Raw genomic sequence first — 25487 nt, 5'->3', positions numbered from 1 at the left:
TTACAATTTTCTGACACTGATGCCAGTTTGCCTGGTCTTGACAATTTCCAGGTGAACCTTATCTTCAGTCTTCTTTGACAGCTCCTGCTTAAATGGTTGGAACACATATTCAAACCCAGACATAATCGCACAGAATGCGAGAATGATGTCAAACGCCAACTCTAATGGCCATTAAAACTAGCTTCCATCTTATGTAGGTTAAAAGTCAGTCTGCTTCTCCCAAAACTGGGAAGATATTGTTACGAATTTGGAATTCGATTACACACAACATACAGGTTCCTTTAGTCAGCTATGTCGATAAGTGCTTGTTCCCAAGATAGTTCACCTTTCATTGTTTAAATGTTCAGAAATTGATTAGATGTGCTGCGGATCGATTTAATAGTTAGGGAACGAACAATGGAGACATCCCTCCCCCTCTTCTGCGAAGAGGAAGAACCCTGCCGTCCCGTGACTCATGATGTCAACAACTCCCACCAAACCCGTGGTTGAGCGGGGGATGGAGCACGAGGGCATGAGTCACGCCGGGATCGGGGAAAGGGCGGGAGAAGGAGAAGGACGAGATCCTTTCTTTGTTCTTGGTAAGTTAGCTTTTTGCTTCGGCAGAGAGTAGTCGTTCAGCAGACCTTCGGGTCCTGTTTGGCTTGGGTTGGGGTTGAGGCCTTCGGAAGCTTTTTGCTTCAGCTGGCTCAGTGAGCTTCGGCTGCGGCCTGGCTCGAGAGGAGGCATTTTGGAGGCTTTTTGCTTTGGTGGTTCAGTGAGCTTTGGCTTCCGTTTGGCTCGGGAGAGCTTTTTGTTTTGAGCTGCTTTGTTTTGGAAGGAAGTTGAGCCGGTTGCTTGGCTCGAGCTGCGAATGGTGGTTTCTTCTTCTTCTTGGTTCGTGGAGCTCTTTGTTCTCCATTTTGGTTCCCGGCTTGGTGCGACTCATCGACCTCTTTGTGGAGGTGGTTCCTCGGGGAAGCGACGCATCGACGGGAAGAATCGGCGCCTCGTCTCACTCACCAGCACGTGTTGAGAAGCTCAGGAGGATTTGAGGGAGCTCGGGAAGGATCACGGCGATTGGATCCAGCTCGCTCTCGCTGGAGCCCGGGTCCGAACAACTTGAAGACCACATGAGGTAGAGAGGTTCGAGATAGGTTCTGGGTTTCAGCTCACCTGTCCTCCGAGCTGGAGGTCGTTATTAAAGGTCTCTACCACCATTTCTTGTGTGTGTGTGTGTGTGTGTGTGTGTGTGTGTGTGTGTGTGTGTGTGTGTGTGTGTGTGTGTGTGTGTGTGCGTATGTGTGTCCGTGGGCCCGTCTAATAAGTAGGAACTGCTGTTAAGTGCAAGTGACTGTACATAATAAGTAGACAGTTGTAGTTCTTTTGTCGTGCTTTTGTTGCTAGCATAATTGCATACCTGTTTTGCCTTGTTTAATTGCATACGTGCTTTATTATAATAAATGTCCTTGTGTGAATGTAAACCTGTTCGTTGCGTCCATTCCCTCATTGAACTGCCCCATCTTGCACTCGGAATATAGTTGGTTTTTTAAATAGCCGATAAATAGAATCGGGTCCGGCGAGGTCTGGCGATAATACCCGCTCGGTTATCCCAGAACGGAATGGACCGCTTAAGCGGTTCGTGTCCAAGCAGGCCTTCGCCGAGGTACGGTCCCTCGGTAGGTTACCTGCGCGGGTACTTAGGTATATCGATATTCGGCGATTGACCCTATTTCGCGTGGGTAGAATACAGAGTGGGCCGTAGTGGGATTAAAAACCCACCCGTGACTGGTTATTGGCATTGTTCCAGAAAGTCATGACTGGATTGTCCGTTCGGTGGGCGAAGCGACCACTATTGGTTGGACGTGGTCGTTCGCACGCCGACGGGCAGGAATTCTACAACAATATATTATTTTGAAGCGACCAGAGCTTCGTGAATACATCTGGACACCTTCTCAAATCCACATTCCAACTTGTTAGTGACTTTTTCTAAAAATTCCTTGAGATAGCTTTTAAAATGATAGGCAATTCTTCTTATAATCAACTTACTGGCAAAGTTCAACCTGATACAAACTGTAATAGTCAGGTGATCTTTCCATACAAAGGAAAAATATAATTACGTTAATTCCAAATCGATACATACTTAAAAATAATCATATCACATTTGAGTACATTTTCCTTCAGGGTTAACATTTTCATTTTAATACCAAGTTTTAATCATCATCAATTTATTTATTTTATCACCCCCAAACCCATCATGATAAAATGTTTCTACACAGGCATCATCCCAACTGACTAGAAGATGGGCCTTGTTGTCCCTTTCTGGAAAGGAAAGGGTGGTCGCCAAGACTGCAACAACGACCGAGGGGTGATGCTGCTCTCAGTGCCGGGCAAGGTCTTTGCTCGGATAATTCTCGATGGGGTTCGCCACCATCTGCTAATGCACCCGCGTCCAGAGCAGTCAGGCTTTACAGCAAATAAGTCAACGATTGTCCGTATCCTTGCTCTTCAGTTACTCACCGAACGCAGACGAGAGTTTTGGCAGGGGCTGCTTGCAGCCTATGTTGATCTCTGGAAAGCGTTTGATTCAGTGAATTGGGATGCCCTCTGGAGGATTCTTGGTCTTTATGGGGTACCACCAAAACTGATAGAGCTGATGTCTGAAGTACACTCTGGTACTGAGAGTGCTGTGAGATGTGGTGGGAGCATCTCTGAATTATTTCCAGTTGTTACTGGAGTTTCTCAAGGATGTTTTCTGGCCTCCACACTTTTCAGCACTTGTATCGACAGGATTCTGGGGAGGATGTTGGAGAGATCATGCTGTGGTGCATCGTTTGGGAATGTCAAGATCTCTGACTTTGATTTCGCAGATGATGCAGTCATCTTTGCGGAGACTCTAGATATCCTTTTGGGGGCCCTCGACGTGCCGAATGAGGAACGGAGGCCCTGGGATTACGGGTTTCCTGTGTCAAAACTAAGATCCATACTTTCAATGATGTCTTGGATGCTGCCATCCTGTCCGTACCTGTTTGTGGTGAGGATGTTGATGTCGTGGAGAGATTCACTCACCTTGGCAGTGATATTCATGTCTCTGCTGGCTGTGAGCCAGAGGTCAACAGACATCTGGATCCGGCCTTGGGAGTCCTGGCTTCACTGGATCATGGGGTGTGGTGCTGCCGGTACCAGTGTGGGAGCATGAAAGTCTGAGTCTTTAGGTCCTTGGTGCTTCCAGTCTTGCTGTATGGATGTGAGTCTTGGACTCTGACCAAGGATCTGAGATGGAGACTTTATTCCTTTGGTACCAGGTCTATTCAGAGAATCCTTGGCTATCACTGGTCAGACTTTGTGTCCAACGAGTGGTTGCTGAGAGAGATTCAAATGAGATTTGTTACCTGCATCATCCGTGAGCATCAGTTGTGGCTGTATGGACATGTGGCTCATTTTCCTGACGCTGATCCTGCTCACCAGATTCTCTTAACGAGGGAGCCTCATGAGTGGAGGAGGCCAATGGGCCGACCACGTACCTCATGGTTGCACCAGGTTGACCATCATCTCAAGGAGATGGGGATGGGCCAGGCATCTGCCTGGGGGATGGCCAGACGGAGGCCCCTGGGGTACCGACGGAAAGTGGACGCAGCGACGCGCTGCTTTGGTGCATGCTCCCATACCTGACCTGAATACGACACAACAATCCTCTTCTGAATTACCCTCATGACATCTTTTGACATTTTACTTTTGTTGTGGGATTGCGATGAAACACCACCAAAATTTGTCATGATGCAAAACCAGAAGATATAGATGTTAATCAAGAAAATGTCATTATTGCCACGTCTTGGACAAGTATGAATATGGGATGATGGAGTTATATCTAGTAATATATACGGATTCTGAAGAGTTAACAATCACAATAAAACTTTAGAATATGTCTTGTTGTACTTGAAATGTCACATTTAAGTATTTTCGACTCTTTCTGTTTATGGAAATTGTAGTAGGAATTGTGAAATCATTCGCACTGTATTAATTGAAATGGCAAAGGTAACAAAATTATAATCAACATTCTTCCAGCTCTGTTAACCAACCACCCTTGTGTGCCATTACTGTCTTTGTCAGAAACCCTATACACTGCAGCTCAGGCTCTCTGCTCACTCCTCCTAACCCTCTGGAATATCTCGAGGTCCTCCTCCGCCTCCCGGTACACTTCCCGTTGTTTGTGTGATATACTCATGATCTCCTTCTGTGAAGACTATATATATATATATATTCTGTATATATGTATATATATATTCTGTATATATGTATATATATATATATACTGTATATATCTATACATATATATATATATATATATATATTCTGTATATATGTATATATATATTCTGTATATATGTATATATATATATATACTGTATATATGTATATATATACTGTATATATGTATATATATATATATATATATATATATATATATATATATATATATATATATATGTAAGTGTGTACTGGTAGTAGTATATATATATATATATATATATATATATATATATATATTTTTTCCTCACTTTCTTTCAACATGAACCTTTCGGTTAAAACACACCCCATCGCTCTTTTCTTTTTATGTGATGAAGTCAACTGCTGTCATGGTAGCTGGCTGTGCATCTGGAATGCTCAATCAACTCAGCACTGCTGCCAAGGACATGTGAGAGGTATCAGACCAAACTCAGGAAAAAATTGTCAGGGAGCATCGTTTGGCTTGTTTTTGACAAACACATCACCATGTTGGTTGAAATTAGGTTTTGTGGAAGATTTATGATAATAAACATAAGTATGATATTCTCGATTAGTTAGCCATCTGAAAGAGGTTTTGCAATGTAATGCAAATTAACACAGTACTTACTCAGAAATGATACATTTTGTGACATTTCCTTTAACAATGGTTTTGGGTGGAGTATATATTTGGGTATGACAAGGCATCAACAGACGCAGTCCGTCGAGGTTATAGCTGGCTGTAATTTGGAAAGCACTTTTGAAGGGTTCATAATATGCGACCTTCAAAATGATGTAATCTGCCCCGGAATGCTCAGTGCGCATGCACAGAAATGTGCAGGGTAAGTTTAAAATTATGTTCACTATTAATGAAGTTGGAAGCCAGGGGGCGGGGTGGGAGGGAGGGGGGACGCTATTGGAGGTATGAGGGTTGTTATAATTGCTTTAAAAATAAAAATTGGTTTTCAATGGCGAGGTTGTATAAGAGTTAACACACAGAACATATAACAGAATGAGCAGGAGACAAGAGGAGCAGGAGAGGGAAACACCAAACAGTGGGGAACAAAGACAATCGGATATCTGCGGAAGGGGATATGGTGGGGTACACGGGGTAAACAAGACAGACACTCCAGAGACTTTCAGGAAGGAAAGCAAGGAATTTGAAGGAGGTAGGTTTGGGGTGGATTAATGGGGGTAGAAAAGATCATGGTTTTGGATGGGGGGAGATAAGAGATGGTGGTGAACAGTGTTTTGAAGATCTGGAGGGAATAGTGGGATTGAAGAAAGTGTGGGATTTTGTACCAGATGTGGGAAAAAAGAGGAATGGAAGAGTGAAGGTGATTCAAGCCCCGTCGGCCGCTGAATTAATACACCATGGGGGTTGACTCAGTCTGTCATCCTTCCGTGGTCGGCGAAATGAGTACCAGTTCCAGTGTGTACTGGTAGAGGGGCACTGCATCAGTGACACAGTCGCACTTCAAGAAATGATAGTTACCCCAGCAGCTAAGCTGCCATATGATCACCAGCACTCAGTGGTCCCGTTCTGTGAGATTGTGTGTCCGACCACTTCGCGGCTGAGCTGTTGTTGTTCCTAGACGTTTTCACTTCACAATATCAGCACTTGCAGTTGAACGGGGCAGCTCCAGCAGGGTAGAAATATGACAAACTCATCTGTTGGAAGGTGGCATCCGACGACGGTGCCACGTTCAAAGTCACTGAGCTCTTCAGTGTGGTCCATTTCACTGCCATTGTTTGTCTCTGGCGATTGCATGGATGTGTGCTTGATTTTATAAATCTGTCAGCAATGGGTGTGGATGAAATAGCCGAATCCACTAACGAGAAGGGGTGTCCGCATACTTTTGGCTATCTCATGTATATGTATATATATATATATATATATATATATATATATATATATATATATATATATATATATATATATATATATATATATATATGTGTGTATATATATATGTATATATATATGTATATGTATATATATATATATATATATATGTATATATATATATATATATATATATATATATATATATATATGTAGGGTGAATATACTAATTCTGGCTCACTTTTCCCCATGTAATATGCAATATCCCCAGATATTGCATAAATAAAATAATCGATTATCTTGAAATTAAACCTGAACTCAGGATAAAATATAGAGTTTCGAAAAAGGCCAATAATAAATTAAATATCCTGTTTTCCAAACATATAAATGAATGATTTTTTACCCATTTGGAAAAATAAGATAAAATTTAACAATCATAAAAATCTTCCAAATTCATTAAGATGTCTCATAGTTGGTTCAAGCGGATGTGGAAAAACCTGCTTACTTTTGAAGATGTTCCTGACTCCCAACTTTTTAGATTATGATAATTTAATAATTTTCACAAAGTCGAGTTTTCAACCAGAGTATCAACTACTCTCACAAGGTTTTAATGCTGGTCTTCAAAAAGAAGATATAATCGGTTTATTTAATCTTCAAAAAAACCTAAATGATTATAACATTGAAGATATAATTCAACTATTTTGTGATACACAGAGATGTAAAAAGAAATCAAAACCGATAACTTGTATTCTTCGTGATAATACAGATGTTATACTGTCTCCCCAAGATTTGGATAAATGAAAAAAGAACCTCGTTATCTTTGATGATTGTGTTAATGAGAGAAACCAAATGGTAAGGGACAGCAACTACACAAGAGGGAGACATTCTTCTTGTAATTGTATTTATCTTAGTCAATCGTACTTTCAACTTCCTCGTCGTTCCATCAGAAGCAATGCTAATACTTTTATTTTATTCAAGTTAAATTCAATAGATATGAATAATTTTTGGAGAGATAATTGTTCTACAGTATGTAGTAAAAAGGAATTTGGGGATTACATGAAGCACACAACTGAAAAATATAAATATATTGTTGTGAAACAAGATGAGATATTAAGGGATATATTTTTGTTTTATAAACAATTACATATATAAATGACAACTATTATTATAAATCTTGTGGGTAAATCTGATTCTGGAAAAAACTTTCATAAATCAAGGTTCTTGTGTGGTACAAATGAGAATATTGTAAATTTACTTGAAAAACACCCCGGGATACGCATTGTATCAACAACAACTAGAGCAATAAGACCTGGAGAAGTAAAAGGTAAAGATTATCACTCTATTTCAGTGGAGGACCACATGCGATTGAGGAATGAAGGTCAAATATTTGTGGAGGTTTCTCTTGGTACAACAAAATATTCACATTGTAAGAGCGAGTTAAGGAAACTAAAATCTGGTGGTCTTGGGATATTAAAAACTAATCCAGAAGGAACGAGACAAATTATTAAACATCTGAGCGGAGTGAAGACTTTATCATTCGGATTTGATGTTAATAAAGAAACTCAACGCAAACGTATGAAAAGCAGAGATGCAAGTATTACTGAAGAAGAAATTACAACTCGTGTTAATGTTAATAAAGAATTTGATGAAATATTAAAAGAAAAGGATTTATTTGAACACATCAACTTGGATTATGAACAAAAGGAAAATTTCCCTGTTGATCTTTACAATTCATTAAGTGATATTTTCCAATAAATAAATAGAGTGAAAGAAAGAGCAAGAACATTTAAGGAACATCACGAATTGGTTTCAAAAGTTGTAAAACAACAGGAAGACATAAAGAAGAAACGCAGACAAAAACTAATGGGCGACGAAGCATTTGAAAGAAAACAAGAGAAATTTTTTAAACCACTTTTAAAAACTTCCCAAGAAAAAATGAAAGATGTTTCCACAGTTCCCACAGTAGAATATACTCCTAAAAAACTTCAAATGTTAAAAGATTTTGATCAAATGACGGAGGAAGAATTAGAGCATTTAGGAGAATTAGAATATGATGATGAAGGTTTATTTCAACAACTGGAAGAGATTAATCGACCCCCTGATTAGGGTTAGTTGTGACCCCCTGATTAGTTGTGAATGCTCTTCAAAACAATGAATATTCAGTGGATTCAAAAACCAAAGCAGGACTCATTCCAACAGAACAACCAGAAATATTTTATCTTGTTCAAGAAAAGGTATTGATATTTAATGATGAATTAAGGTTCTTGGGTTCTGCTCAACCCCCTGTTAAACTAACTCCGAGATTAATGTTTCTTCTCACAAAAGATGGAAGACAAGGTTCAACTGTGAGGGATGAATCAAAGTATATTGATAAACCATTGGATATGAAAAATAATGATGATAGAGTATATATTGATCTGCTGAACACTCTTAATTATAGGGTTAGTATTTCTGGTAATAGTCGAAAAAAATGAGGAGAAACACATTATTCAGGCTTTAAGTATCCTTGGTTTAGGTATTAGTTTTCTTCCAAATGACCCATCTTAATTAGTTAATAGACTGTTTTTGCTGTTAGGTAGTAAGAACGTTGGAAATAACAATTGTTTTAATGAAGCATCAGCCATTTTAGACCAGTTGATGAACAAGAAAATAATTAATAAATCTCAATATAAAGACATTTTATCTCATATTAAATAAGATTAGAAGCACAATCCTGAGTTTTAATTTCACAACAAGCGACCACACATCTTCATTCCCATACGCACTACAACTTGACACAACAAAAGAATATGAGGCATCTTTATTGTCCATGGAAACTTATTATACCTTATTTAATATAACTGATAAAAATGACAAGTTTAGTCATAATCCCGGAAGTGGATACAAAACGATAACAGTCTCACCCGGAGCATATGAGATTTCTCAAATATCTTCCGAAATTGCTCGTCTTATGAAAGAACAGGGTGATGAACCAAAAAACATTGTTATAGACATTCAAAAACATACTTCAAAATCAATGATTAAAGTTAAAAATAACTACAAGGTTGATTTCACAATTGATAATTCATTTGGAGAGTTATTGGGTTTCTTCTCAAAAAAGATTGAAACTCATGGGACGTTTTACAGTGATAATGTCATTCAAATATCCTCAGGAATAAACTCGGTATTAATTCACTGTGATTTGATTGATGGTGCTTACAATGATGGAATAAAAACAAATACAACATTTTCATTCAGTGCATACTCAACCCCAATTGGTTATAAATTCAACATGGAACCCAAAAATTTGGTTTATCTCCCTGTGTCAGGAAAAAACACACACAGAGTAAATTTTAGGATAACCGACCAAGATAATTGTATGATTTCTTTTAATGGGGAAGTTATATCCATCAGAATTCACCTACATGAAGTTTTCCAATAAATAAATACGATGGTTATTGTGAGGAAACACGAATTGGGAAAATTTAAAATAATTACAGGGGAAGGGATGTTCCTTTCCCCATACTACAAGGGTGAAGGTATGTATCTTGGTAGAGGATACTATTAACCTAAGAGACAAAGGGGTGTTGGACATCAATTTAGAGGAGATGGGATAATTGATACTCTAATGGGTATCGGTTCAACTATTCTTAAACATAAAGACCGAATTGGTTCAACTGCTTCTGCTGTGGGAAATGTTGCAGGTGCTGTAAAGAGCATAAAAGATGCCCAGAAGGAATCTCATAAATTACAAGCAATTAAAGAATTAAGAAAGGCAAAACTCAGTTGTCCCCCCAAGAATGACAGAAAATAATTCGAATACTTGGATCAGGGTTTCAAAAGTTTTAACATCTTTTTTTCCTAAATAAATACAAGTGTGGAAGCAATTCATAGTATCTATGATTTGGATGATACTATTATTATCTCAAACTCCACTAAAAAATAAGATTACTTCAAGGTAAATGCAATAACTGGAACAGACTGGAATGCAAATGGTAGAAAATGTTTTGAAATAAATAATCAACAAACCTATTTGAATCTATCCGAAAGTTTCTTGTTGTGTAAATTTAAATTCGCGAAGGCTAGGAATAACACAAATGCTACACTCTTAAATGATTTCTTCTGGAAAATGTTTCATAGTGTGCATTTGTACATTGGAACACAAGAAGTTGAAGCGGTTGATTATGTCTCTGCTGTATCTGAAATGATGAAATTTACACTCTATACATTCAGTGATAGAATGGGAAAGTGGTCTATCGAAGGTGTTATTCCTGATATGTCAACGGGAACAACCACAGACCCTGGATATACTCAAAGGAAAGGAGCGTATAATGATGATGCAAAAGCAGTGAATAGTTTTACTGTGGCAGTTCCCCTGAAAGGTATATTTGGATTTTGTGATCATGATAAAGTTCTGTATGGTTTTAAAATTAGATTTCAACTCCAAAGGAATGATAATGAAAATAGATTGCTTTTTGGTGTTGGTAGTGCTTTTGGTGAGCAGAATAAATTTGTAATTGATGAAATGAGTTGGTATATTGGTGAATATACTCCGAATCTTAAAACAGAAGAGATGTTGAATAGAAGACTTAACTCAAAGAAACCACTCAGTGTATCATACCTCAAAAGAAGATGTCAACACGTTAAACTCAACCAAACCACTTACACGTGGAATTTGGGTGTTCTGGAAGGAAATCCACGATATCTGTGGATCATTTTTAAAAAGCCAGATGGTGATACTGCGACTGATAATAATAATGCATTGAGTGATAATGCTAAGGTGAAACAACTTCGCGTTTCCCTCGATGGAACATTTTATCCACGAGATAGATTGGAAATTAATTTGGAAAAAATGATTTTTCTGAAGCATAAAAGTCTTACCAAAAGGTGTGTGAAAATAATGGAAATAAAGAACCTATTTTGGATATGACAGCATTTAAAAGTTTGTATACAATCTATCTGTTTGACCTGAGCGATCAAAAGGAAACTATAAAGTCTAATCGAGTGGATACTTCCCTATATATTGAAAGAGGAGAGAGTGAAGAAGTTGATACATATTGTTTGCTTTTGGAAGAAACAGAATTGCAGATTAATACAGATAATGGTTTTATGATTAGTCTCACATAATTTTTTGTTATATAAATGAGTAGCAAAGTACCAACTGGGGTATATGTTAATCAAATCAATCTTCATAAACCATCATCTTGTGTTCAAAATCAAAAGCATTGTACGATTAATGTTAATACAATTCAGAGAAAAGGAGCAGAAAGAATTGATGTTTTGCTCACAAGAGAACAGGTTAAAATCTTGAACGATACTGGCTCACTGAAAATTAAAATGACAAAACCAATGTTGAAAAAATAATCAATAAGAGAGAAGAGTGGAGGATTTCTCCCATTTCCAATTCCTTTATTTACTGGTTTAAGTGCGGTTGGAGCATTGACGGGTGGTATTTCAGCAGCGGTGAAAACTGCCAAAGAGAGGAAGGCTCAACTCCAGGCTCAAAAAGAATTGGAAAGACATAACAAAGAGTTGGAGAAACAAATTAGTGGAAGTGGTGTAATTGTAGATTTTGCTGAAAAACTTGAAGGTCTGCCTGATAAAGCGAAATTGTTAGTTGGTGATATGCTTTCTTCTATCGCACAAGCAGGTGTAAAATTAAGTAAAAGAGGTAATGGATTATATCTTTCTAATAAATCAATGAGCATTGATGAGTGGTTTAAAGAATTTGGAAAGAATACAACATTAAATTTAAAACTTGTCAAATATTGTAAGAAATTAAAAACTCATAATGTGGTTATTTGTATGAGAGATGAATTAACAAATGTGCCGAAACATACAAAGAATATTATTATGAACTTAGAAGATAATAATGGGAACGGTTCTGATTGGGTTTGTATTTTTAATTGTCAAGACAAATATTTTGATAGTTTTGGTCTTCCACCACCTGTTGAAGTCATAAAATTCTTACAGAATGGTGTTTATCAAACATTTCAAGTCCAATAATTAAATTCCAAGTGTTGTGGTCAATTATGTCTATATGTGTTATTTAAATTCAAGAAAAAAAAAATTTATGACATTATTTTTAATCTAATATAAATGACGTATGTTGGTAAAGATGGTTCTATCTTTGGTGTATCCCAAGAACTGGATATTGATTTGTCAAATTATTACACAAAGGCCCAGGCTGAACGACATAAATATAATATAACCAAAAATATTAATATGAAAAATGCTTATAAATTAAAAAATTATCCAAGCCTGACTGACGCGAATGACTTGGTGAGATTAAGCGATTTATCACAATATATATCCTTAAATAAAACGGTCATGTATTCCAAAGATACAGAAGTGTTGATTTTATCTCCAGGTCATACACAATTCACAGTTCGAATTTAAATAAATTTTTATAAAGAAGGGCGTATCGTTTGAATGAGAATAGAACAATGGGGGTATGATATGAATGATTTAGGGTACAATTGGTCATTTAAAATTGACCTAGAAGACCTGGAACAATTAAATCAGTCTCGTAAGGAAGAATATTATCCACTTGGTATAGAGAATGAGTTTTGTGGAAGCATGATTAGTAAACAACAAATAAAAGAATTTAATAAGGGTAAATATAATAATGGTTTTGCCCTAGTTTATATCATGAAAACAGAAAAAACAGGATTATATATAATAAGTAAGGAAATACAAAATGATTTAACTATGGGAAGATGGGGAGGTGTTTCGTGCCATAATATTATTCTAACATATATTTCTAATACATAAATGACAGCAAGAAGGCTTCATGAAAATTATCGTTTCTGTGTCCAAGCATACCTTCAAGAAAAGGGTATTCGGTCTTTTAATAAATATGTTCTACAACATAAGAATGAGGTATTTTCAATAAAAGATTGGCATTATGCTGATGTTGTTAAACCGACAACTTTAGATTTAATTCGAATGTTAAATAATGAAAAAAATTATAAAGTTAAGATAATGTAAGGCTCTTTTAAAAATTCAAAAGAAATTTTATTGGTTTCCTGTTGTAAAAAAAATTATTTTGGATACAGGAATATCAAGAAATCCTGATGAATATATGTATGATATTCTATGGGGTGTAAGTGATTCAAGTATAGTAAGGGATGAGGAAGGAGTTGAAGAAGAGGAGGAGAGGGAGAAGAAAGAGGAGGAGAGATAGAAGGAGGAGAGGGAGAAGAGAGAGGAGGAGAGGGAGAAGAGAGAAGGAGAGGGAGGAAAGGGCGAGACTAAATAAATATCAAAATATGGAAACCAGTGAGATTAAAAAAAGATTGGGGGTATTACAGAAAATAACTCAACCCACTGAGGAGGAAAACGAAGAATTGACAAGTCTATTTGCAATATTTTTGACAAGACTATTGACATTGGCAAGATATTCATTTTAATTCAAGTTTTTCATTTTTTTTCTTAAATAAATGGAGGAGAGAGTGTAGGCATTTCTAAGGATTCTTTATGTTTTAAAAATTAAGATTCAAATGTGCATGTTGGAAACTAAAAAGGTTTTTGCACTCTGGAGGAATTTTTCTCATAAATAAATGAGTTATTGTCTTAAATGTAAAAAGAAAACTAATACTAAAAATATTTCATATATTAAAAGTAAAAATAACATGGTCATACAAAAAGGTATATGTTCGGTGTGTGGTTCAAAAAAAAATCAATTTATCTCCAAACACAAACTCGGAGGAGATATCCAAAAGTTTTTATCAGGAGGTAAATTTACAACTGGAAAACCAGGGGAATTACATCTACCAGGGTAATCTTTCTGTGGTCCAGGCACAAACTTGGATAAAAGATTAGATGTGGCAGACAATCCTAAATCATGGAGTAAACCCATCAATAGAGTTGATGAAGTGTGCATGAGACACGATATTGATTATGGGAATACCACAACTTTGGAAGAAAAGCATGAAGCCGATAGAGAAATGTTGTATAATTTGTCTCTGACACAAAATCCAACCTTGAGAGAAAAAGTTGATCGGTTCATCGTGAAGAAGATGATCAGTGCTAAATTAAAACTTGGACTTGGAAATTCAAAAAACTTATAGGCTCTAATGATGTCATTAAGACTGAAGAGCAATTAGCTGATGAATTACATAAACCAATATTCACAAACTTTCGTCGAAGGAAGGTTTATTCCAAGGAAGTTGATTATATCTGGTCCGCTGATTTGATTGAACTCAATAATGATAAGGGGTACAAGTATGCTTTAACTGTTATTGATTTGAGGAGTAGATACGCATGGGTTGTCCCTTTAAAAAACAAAACAGGTAATACTCTTATGTTAGCCTTTCAACAGATATTTAATAAAAGTAAGAGAAAACCTAAAAAATTGTGGACTGATGAGGGTAGAGAGTTTTATAACAAGACTTTTATGAATTTTCTAAAAAATAGCAGTATTACATTATGCAGTACCTTTAATGAAGGGAAGGCCATTGTTGTTGAACGTTTTAATCATACCTTAAAAGAGAGACTATATAAAAAATTCACAGAACTCGGTTCACAACAATGGTCATCTTTTATTCAGGATATTGTGGATAAGTATAATGACACGATTCACACGTCAACGAATATGAAACCATCACAAACATTTACAAAATTAAAATATGAAAAAGAGATTAATATCAGAAAACCTTAGTTCAAAGTTGGTGATATCATAAGAATATATAGGTGGAAATCTCATTTTGAAAAAGGTTATATTAAACGATGGACGAACGAACTTTTAAAAATTGTTTATGTCATAGATTTGGTTCCTTGGACTTATAAGATATATGATTTAGAAGGGGAAGAGATTTTAGGTTCATTTTATTCACAGTAATTACAAAAGACAAAACTAAGCAGATAATACCCATGGGAGCAATGGATTGGTCCTTCACTCCCTCCTACTATACACCGTTGTGGACACTCGAGGGCCAAGTCCGAGGTGTATAACAGTATATAATGTGTGTCAAGGGGGACGTTCTTAGATCTGTGAACCCCAAACACAGAATCCTCAACTGAATAGTCAAGGCTTAACTTTTGTTTGTTGATGTGTGTGTGTGCAATGGGAGCAATGGGTTGGCGCTTCACTCCCTCCTACTATACACCGTTGTGGACACTCGAGGGCCAAGTCAGAGGTGTATAACAGTATACAATGTGTGTGAAGGGGGACGTTCTTTGATCTGTGAACCCCAAACACAGAATCCTCAACTGAATAGTCAAGGCTGAGCTTTTGTTTGTTGATGTGTGTGTGTGCATGGGAGCAATGGATTGGCGCTTCACTCCCTCCTAGTATACACCGTTGTGGACACTCGAGGGCCAAGTCCGAGGTGTATAACAGGATATAATGTGTGTGAAGTGGGACGTTCTTGGATCTGTGAACCCCAAACACAGAATCCTCAACTGAATAGTCAAGGCTTAACTTTTGTTTGTTGGTGTGTGTGTGTGTGTGTGTGTGTGTGTGTGTGTGTGTGTGTGTGTGTGTGTGTGTGTGTGTGTGTGTGTGTGTGTCCCAACCCTCACATTCAAAATCTCAACCTCAACCTCCCAACCCTCGCCCAACACAATGTCTTTTTCCAAATGAGATTAGATTTCCACCTATATTTATTTTTTCATTTTTTTTCTCTTCTTCCAATTCTGTCTTTTAAGGCTTTCAGGTTTGATGATGTTGAAAGGGGGAGTAAGCCTGCACTTTCTTCCCAGAACTAACAATATAAATATTTTTTATGTTTTTTTCTCTTCTTCCAATTCTGTCTTTTAAGGCTTTCAAGTGTGATGACGTAGAAAGGGGGAGTAAGAACTTTCTTGATAGGTTTAGATCCCAAAGAGTGGTGGCATTTCAAGTCTCCGAAATAAACCCAACTTTCCAAGTCTCCAAGGTATAACCACATTCGTGTTGAGTTTCCAAGATACGTATCACATTGTGAGTTATCAAGCCAGAACCCACATTTCAAGTCTCCAAAAATATAACCATCTATCCAAGACTCCAAGGTAGAATCACAATTTCAGAAATATTGTGGGTTTTGGTGATAGATCTACCATAGTACAACTGTGGATCATCAAGGAAAACTCCATTTTTCCAATTTTTATGGGTTTCAGTGATAGATTCCACATAATATAACTGTGGATCATCAAGCAAATCTCCATTTTTCCAATTTGATGGGTTTCAGTGATAGATCTAACACTGTATAACTGTGGATCATCAAGGAAATCTCCATTTTTCCAATTTTGATGGGTTTCAGTGATAGATCTCACATAGTATAACTGTGGATCATCAAGGAAATCTCCATTTTTCCAATTTTTATGGGTTTCAGTGATAGATCTCACATAGTATAACTGTGGATCATCAAGGAAAACTCCATTTTTCCAATTTTATGGTTTTCAGTGATAGATCTCACATAGTATAACTGTGGATCATCAAGGAAAACTCCATTTTTAAAAATGTCTGAAATTTGTGAGTTTCCAAGGTAAAACTTGTATTCTGGCTCATCAAGGTATAACTTGTTCAGGGGGTATTGTCTTGATAACTCACAATGAGTACTATTGTTGCAAAACTCTTTTTCAGGATTTTGCTGGTCTCCAACGTATAACTCTTTGGTACGAAAATACCTCATGAAAAGTGAGCAGGGCTTAGGGAAAAGTGGGCGGGGCTTATAAAAATTTCATTATAAGTGGGCGGGGCTTATGAAAAGTTGGCATGGCTTAACAAAAAATAACCTGTGGCTCAGGAGGTGGTCAGACAAGAGCATTAAGAGAAGTTTATCATTTCGTCATGGCACAAAAGGGGTATCTTAAAAAATATAAAGATTCAAATGTTTTGTTTTGAAATATTTTAGATGGGGATTATTGTGCAAAGAAAATTACACTATTGAAGGAATTTGAGAATGAACAAATCTTTGTAGGTTCAATGAGTGAGCGAAACAATATGCATTGGTAATTTGAAAAAGAGTGTCCCGAGGCTTAGATGTTTCAGATATTTCTTTAGAATCACCTTTAACAAATCACATTACTACTTTACTACTTGAGGAAATCTTTATCTTATTGCATTGGTTATTTGAAAAAACGTGTCCCGAGGTTAAAAGGGGAGACAGATAAATATACCTTGGGATAAAAAGGGGGTTCACTTTTTAGGGAAAAAAAAATGAATCGTTGAAAATCCCCCATTCATTTACATGGGGAAAAGTGAGCCAGAATCAGTATATTCACCATGTATGTATATATATATATATATATATATATATATATATATATATATATATATATATATATATATATATATATATATATATATATATATATATATATATATATATATATATATATATATATATATATATATATATATATATATATATATATATATATATATATATATATATATATATATATATATATATATATATATATATATATATGTTTGTGCATGCATGTGCATGAAATTTGCTGTTGATGACTGCTACATCCACATGTGAGTGGGTTTCAGGATACGTAACCGAAACCTTCTCGGTCTTGAAGTATCCACCTCCGTGTGTGTGTGTGTGTGTGTGTGTGTGTGTGTGTGTGTGTGTGTGTGTGTGTGTGTGTGGTGTATGTGTGTACAATTTGTATGTAATCCTTACTATAATTCGCAGACCAGTGTTTGTGTGTTTGTTTGTTTGCTAGTTTGTCGTGCTACTCCTTTTGCATTTCTGTGCTCATTACACCTGGACTTGCTGCATCGGATCAGCCTGACCTCTCTTCCTGGATGGGGGTGTTTTTATGTTTGCCAATGTTTGGGGAAGGGGTGGGGGGGCAGAGGGAATGCAAATTCTCTCTTGCAATGTATTTCGTGCAGCGCTGCTTCAGTTGGGGGAGGGTATGACTAGTCTCCACCATTTACTGTACATTATCCCTGTCCCCATGTATTCCAGTGCAGTGAGGTGTTCGGAGTTAAGTACATGAAGCAAAAACATGCCGACTGCTTTGACTCAGGTTCGTTGTTTTTTTTGCTATACATCGCCCAATTAAAGGTATGTGTCAGAAGAATGTGTTGCATGCTTCGAACAAGATCGCCCGTAGGACAGGTACTCTGCTAGTACGTATAATATTTGTTTAGATAACATGTGCAACATGCCACGTATAGCTGTATGTATAACATGTGCAATTTGTCATGAGAAACGTGTATATATAACATGTATAATGTTATGCATAATATGTGTATATACTGTAGCAAGTACAATGTCACACATAACATGTGTGTATATAACATGTATAATGTCATGCATAACGTGTGTATAACATGTATGTCACACATAACATGTGTGTATATAACATGAATAATATGTCATGCATAACATGTGTGTATATAACATGTATAATGTCATGCATACCATGTGTATATAACATGTATGTCACACACAACATGTGTATATAACATTTATGTCGCACATAACATGTGTATAACATGTATGCCACACATAACGTGTGTATATAACATGAATAATGTCATGCATAACATGTGTATTTAGCATGCATGTCACACATAACATGTGTGTGTATATAACATGTATAATGTCATGTATAACATGTGTATATAACATGTATGTCACACATAACGTGTATAGAACATATATGTCGCACATAACATGTGTATATAACATGTATGTCGCACATAACATGTGTATATAACATGTATGTCACACATAACATGTGTATAACATGTATAATATGTCACACATAACATGTGTATATAACATGTATGTCAAACATAACGTGTATATAGCATGTATGTCAAACATAACATGTATATAGCATGTATGTCACACATAGCATGTGTGTATATAACATGTATAATATGTCACACATATCATGTGTGTATATAACATGCATAATTTGTCACACATAACACGTATATATCATATATAATGTCACACATAACGTGTGTATATACATGTATAATATATCGCACATAGCATGTGTGTATATAACATGCATAATTTGTCACACATAACGTGTGCTTATAACATGTATAATATGTCACACTTTACATGTGTGCATATAACATGTATATGATGTCACACACAACATGTATAATATGACACCCATAACATGTGGATACAACATGTCACACATAACATATGTATAAAATGTCACACATAACATGTGGATATAATATGTCACACATAACATGTGTATATAACTGTATAATGTCACACATTACATGTGTATATAACTGTATAATGTCACACATAACATATGGATATAACATGTATAATATGTCACACAACATGTGTATATTACATGTATAATATGTCACACATAACGTGTGGATATAACATGTATAATATGTCACACATAACATGTGGATATAACATGTATAATATGTCACACATAACATGTGGATATTACATGTATAAAACGTCACACATAACATGTGCATATTACATGTATAATATGTAACACATAACATGTGGATATTACATGTATAAAATGTCACACATAACGTGTGGATATTACATGTATAATATGTAACACATAACATGTGGATATAACATGTATAATATGTCACACATAACATGTGGATATTACATGTTTAATATGTCACACATAACGTGTATTTATATTACATGTATAATATGTCACACATAACATGTGGATATTACATGTATAATATGTCACACATAACATGTGTATATAACTGTATAATGTCACACATAACATGTGGATATAACATATATATGTCACACATAACATGTGTATATTACATGTATAATATGTCACACATAACATGTGGATATTACATGTATAATATGTCACACATAACATGTGGATATTACATGTATAATATGTCACACATAACATGTGGATATAACATGTATAATATGTCACAAATAACATGTGTATATAACTGTATAATGTCACACATAACATGTGGATATAACATATATATATATATATATATATATATATATATATATATATATATATATATATATATATATATATATATATATATATATATATATGTCACACATAACATGTGGATATTACATGTATAATATGTCACACATAACGTGTATTTATATTACATGTATAATATGTCACACATAACATGTGGATATAACACGTATAATATGTCACACATAACATGTGGATATAACATGTGGATATAACATGTATAATATGTCACACATAACATGTGTATATAACTGTATAATGTCACACATAACATGTGGATATAACATATATATATATATATATATATGTCACGCATAACATGTGGATATTACATGTATAATATGTCACACATAACATGTGGATATTACATGTATAATATGTCACACATAACATGGGTATAACTGTATAATGTCACACATAACATGTGGATATAACATGTATAATATGTCGCACATAACATGTGGATATTACATGTATAATATGTCGCACATAACATGGGTATATAACTGTATGTCACACATAACATGTGGATATAAGATGTATAATATGTCACACATAACATGTGGATATAAGATGTATAATATGTCACACATAACATGTGGATATTACATGTATAATATGTCGCACATAACATGGGTATATAACTGTATGTCACACATAACATGTGGTTATAACATGTATAATACTCACACATAACATGTGGATATAACCTGTATAATATGTCACACATAACGTGTATATTACATGAATAATATGTCACACATAACATGTGGATATTTTATGTATAATATGTCACACATAACATGTATTTATATTACATGTATAATATGTCACATAACGTGTACTTATATAACATGTATAATATGTCACACATAACATGTGGATATTTCATGTATAATATGTCACACATAACATGTATTTATATTACATGTATACTATGTCACATAACATGTATTTATATAACATGTATAATATGTTACACATAACGTGTGTATATTACATGTATAATATGTCACACATAACGTGTGGATATTATATGTATAATATGTCACACATAACATGTGGATATAACATGTATAATATGTCACACATAACATGTGGATATTACATGTATAATATGTCACACATAACGTGTATTTATATTACATATATAATATGTCACACATAACATGTGGATATAACATGTATAATATGTCACACATAACATGTGGATATAACATGTGGATATAACATGTATAATATGTCACACATAACATGTGTATATAACTGCATAATGTCACACATAGCATGTGGATATAACATGTATAATATATCACACATAACATGTGGATATAACATGTATAATATGTCACACATAACATGTGGATATTACATGTATAATATGTCACACATAACATGTGTATATAACTGTATAATGTCACACATAACATGTGGATATAATATATATATGTCACACATAACATGTGGATATTACATGTATAATATGTCACACATAACATGTGGATATTACATGTATAATATGTCGCACATAACATGGGTATATAACTGTATAATGTCACACATAACATGTGGATATAACATGTATAATATGTCGCACATAACATGTGGATATTACATGTATAATATGTCGCACATAACATGGGTATATAACTGTATGTCACACATAACATGTGGATATAACGTATAATATGTCACACATAACATGTGGATATAAGATGTATAATATGTCACACTTAACATGTGGATATTACATGTATAATATGTCGCACATAACATGGGTATATAACTGTATGTCACACATAACATGTGGTTATAACATGTATAATATGTCACACATAACATGTGGATATAACATGTATAATATGTCACACATAACATGTGCATATTACATGTATAATATGTCACACATAACATGTGGATATTTCATGTATAATATGTCACACATAACATGTATTTATATTACATGTATACTATGTCACATAACATGTATTTATATAACATGTATAATATGTTACACATAACGTGTGTATATTACATGTATAATATGTCACACATAAAGGTATGTATCAGAAGAATGTGTTGCATGTTTGGAACAAGTTCGTCCATTGGGTGGCTACTCTACTAGTATGCATATGTCAGATATTGCAAGTGCAATTTGTTACGTTTAACTTCCTCTTCTTCTTCTTCTTATTCTTCTTCTTCTTCTTCTTCTTCTTCTTCTTCTTCTTCTTTCGGCTGCTCCCGTTAGGGGTCGCCACAGCGGATCGTCCATCTGATCCGCATAGTGATTTGGCACATGTTTTACGCCGGATGCCCTTCCTGACGCAACCCTGGTCGCCTCTTATGACACAGGGATATGGTACACCTATTTTAACCGGGGTATACACCGACCCAGTATACTGGTACTCATTTCGCCGACCTCGGAAGGATGACAGGCTGAGTCAACCCCCTGGTGTATTAATTCAGTGGCCCAACGGGGCTTGAACTCAGGACCTTTTGGATCCCAAGCTGCTGCCCTAACCACTGCGCCAACACCAGGCTTCAATATGTTACGCAATATGTTACGTAAAACGTGTGTATATAATGTGTGTAATATGTCACAAGTAACTTGTGTACACAAGTGCAATACGCCACACACAATATGTGTTCACAACAACATGCACAACATGTGTACAAATCACAATTGTTCATGTGCAAACCATGATCCATGCACGTGTGTCATGCACTGCCACCACCAGCCGCTACCACCACCCACGTGTCCCCAAGGCCGAACAGAGCCTTATCCTGTCCTGAAACATCCCTCTTCACCACAGCAAACAACCACGATTCATGCACCAAGCTGACTCCTTATCCGTGCTGCCACCAATGGAGCCCTCCCCAGTCTCAAAGCGTGCGTGTGTGTGTGTGTGTGTGTGTGTGTGTGTGTGTGTGTGTGTGTGTGTGTGTGTGTGTGTGTGTGTGTGTGTGTGTGTGTGTGTGTGTGTGTGTGTGTGTGTGTGTGTGTGTGTGTGTGTTTGTGTGTGTGTGTGTGAAGGCACTTGTGGATGGTGCTCTCTGCTGTTAACCCTCTCATGCAACTGCAATGCTTGAAACAGCTATGATTGGTTGGCCCACTCAGACCTACGCAGGATTTATAGAATCGATATTAAGTTTATCACCAAAAGGAGCACACCTTTCAGCTACTCAATCATCCAGGTCCGTGATGATGGATAAAAAACCTGTCAGGTAGTGCTAATATGAGAAATGTAAAAATATCATCCATTTTATATCCCCTCATTACTTTTATCTGTGGCTGAATGCAAAGAATGGAATATCAATGTAAACAAAGATTATAATTGATTATAAACATGCATTTTCTCGACATTATCACAATATAGACCCTGTCTGGGGTGCTGTACATTGTTGTGAAAAAAAATTATTTTTTAATCACTATCATTAAAATAATTCTTTTAGAATTGATCTAACGCTCAGGGAGAAGCTTGGCCATGCATCACATGCAGGACAAGGACATTAGGTGATGACAGTGTACTTTTACATCAGTACTATGACATCAGTAAACAACTAGCAAAGTACCCGCCCATGGGAGCTTACAGTTATCTGTTGAATGGCGTTGGTCCCGTCTCGATCGGATGAAATTGAGAAATTGACGTTATCCGGTGATAATGTTAGCCGGTGACCTTGACCCCGTGAGCTTTGACCTTGACCTTGACGTTGATCCCCTCATGTCCGTTCCCAAGGATCACATATGCCAAGTTTCATCTCACTCTATCCAACGGTTTGGCCGTCTAAAAAGGACAAACAAACATGAAAAATTGACGTTTTAGTCAATTTATGACGTCATAACTCGAAAACCGGAAGTCTGAAATGAATGTCGTCAATCAACCCGATGACCTTTACCCCTTGACCCCCTTGACCCCGTGACCTTTGACCTTGAACTTGACCCCCTATGTCCTTTCTCATGTCCCAAGGATCACTCATGTCAAGTTTCATCTCATTCCATCCAACGGTTCGGCCACCTATAAAGGACGAACAAACAAACGCACAAACACACAAACAAACACACACACAAACATATTCTATCTTTTTAGTATAGTAGATGGACAAACACAATTGGCATATATGGCATTTGAACTTGGGTTCACTCAAACGATGACAGAGTCTTTGAGGCTCATATTAAGAGTTCACAAGAACTGTTTTGCTTCGTGGCATATATTCATTCTACTCTCAGGTAGGCCAAGAGGGAGGGGATGGATGGTTATTAATTTTTCATAACTACCAGGATTTAAATTATTATTATTATTATTGCATCAGCATACTATTGTCACGAGATAAGTTGCAGATGGCTTGAGTCTAAGCTGATCTGCACAGGGGGGTTGTGGTAGGAGGAGGAGAAGGGTGGAGTGGTAATGAGAGAAAGCCATACAGTATGAGGGATCACGTGTGATGCTTGTTCCTTTCCCCCACATCTTGTAATCAGTGTATTTCCTACTCAAGATGGCAAATAGTACTAAGTTCTTGAAAACAATTTCCTAGTAGCTCATTGGATCCCATCATGGTTATTTATTGGGAACCGGCCGTGAATAAGCGTCCGCAACACATGCAATCTCTGAGATGTCCTGTGGTGTGCAGTCACTTTAAGTCTGTGGGACACAGCCATTGTGTGCTGGTGTGTCGCTTCCATTCGCTTCGGATTATTTTTAGACAAAACTTCGAGTGCATGTTCATCTGGCCCACCGAGGCAAATCGAAGGCCTGCGCAGCGTGTTTGCATACAAATGAAAAACTATTATCCAGGTGGATATGATATTCCACACTTTGGCTTTATGTTTAACTCCACGAACCTCTCACACAATCAATTGTCTCGTCTGTTACTTCAGATTTGAATGTGAACCGACTGTCTTCTCTTTATGCATATCAGAGAACGTTGTGTGGCTTTGATGGGGTTATGAAGATTCTTTAAGATTGATCCTGCATGGATAGTGCATTTGAGTGACATGTAGACAGAGGGCATTGTGTGCGACAAATTCAGTACAACGTACGGCAATGATAGTGACTGGTTACGTGGGAACACTACGATAAACTGGAGAACTTGTTATAAAATAATCTATTTGTATGTCATCTGTATGTATATTTAATGTGTTTATTATATACTAGCGGGGTATGCTTCCTTCCACATTGTAAGCAATAATGAACTGTGCTTCCCCCATTGTCTCAGGTTGCTCACCTGCATTTGATTTTTCATTTCGTTATTTTCATTCATTTATATTTTAATTTTTGGATGCTTTCCGATGGTTCTGTGATTTTATTTTTTTTGCCTGGTGTATCAGCTTTGATGTCCATTGGCACACAAAATTACCTTGCTTCCCCATTGTCTCGGGTCGCTCACCTGCATTTTTTTCATTTATTTATTGTCATTTATTTATATTTTCATTTACAGATGTTTTCCAACGGTTCTGTGACTTTTTCTTTTTTTTTCCTGGTGTATC

General features: G+C 36.1%; 1 protein-coding gene across 6 annotated transcripts in view; it reads left to right on the top strand.

The window, feature by feature from the left end:
- Positions 1 to 25487, top strand: part of LOC147028710 (uncharacterized) — a 247602-nt gene that overhangs the window by 220301 nt on the left and 1814 nt on the right. For all 6 annotated transcript variants that reach the window (XR_015057677.1, XR_015057675.1, XR_015057676.1 and 3 more), the window contains one exon: positions 17977 to 18037. The gene's annotated coding sequence lies outside the window, so the exon portion shown is untranslated. The remainder of the gene's footprint in view (positions 1 to 17976; positions 18038 to 25487) is intronic.

This window comes from Eptatretus burgeri, chromosome 4 (genome assembly GCF_056783735.1).
Source record: "Eptatretus burgeri isolate ZD-2024b chromosome 4, Ebu_testis_v1, whole genome shotgun sequence".
NCBI lineage: Eukaryota > Metazoa > Chordata > Myxini > Myxiniformes > Myxinidae > Eptatretus > Eptatretus burgeri.
Note: the sequence above shows the minus strand (reverse complement) of the source record. Positions and strands in the feature narration are given on the sequence as shown.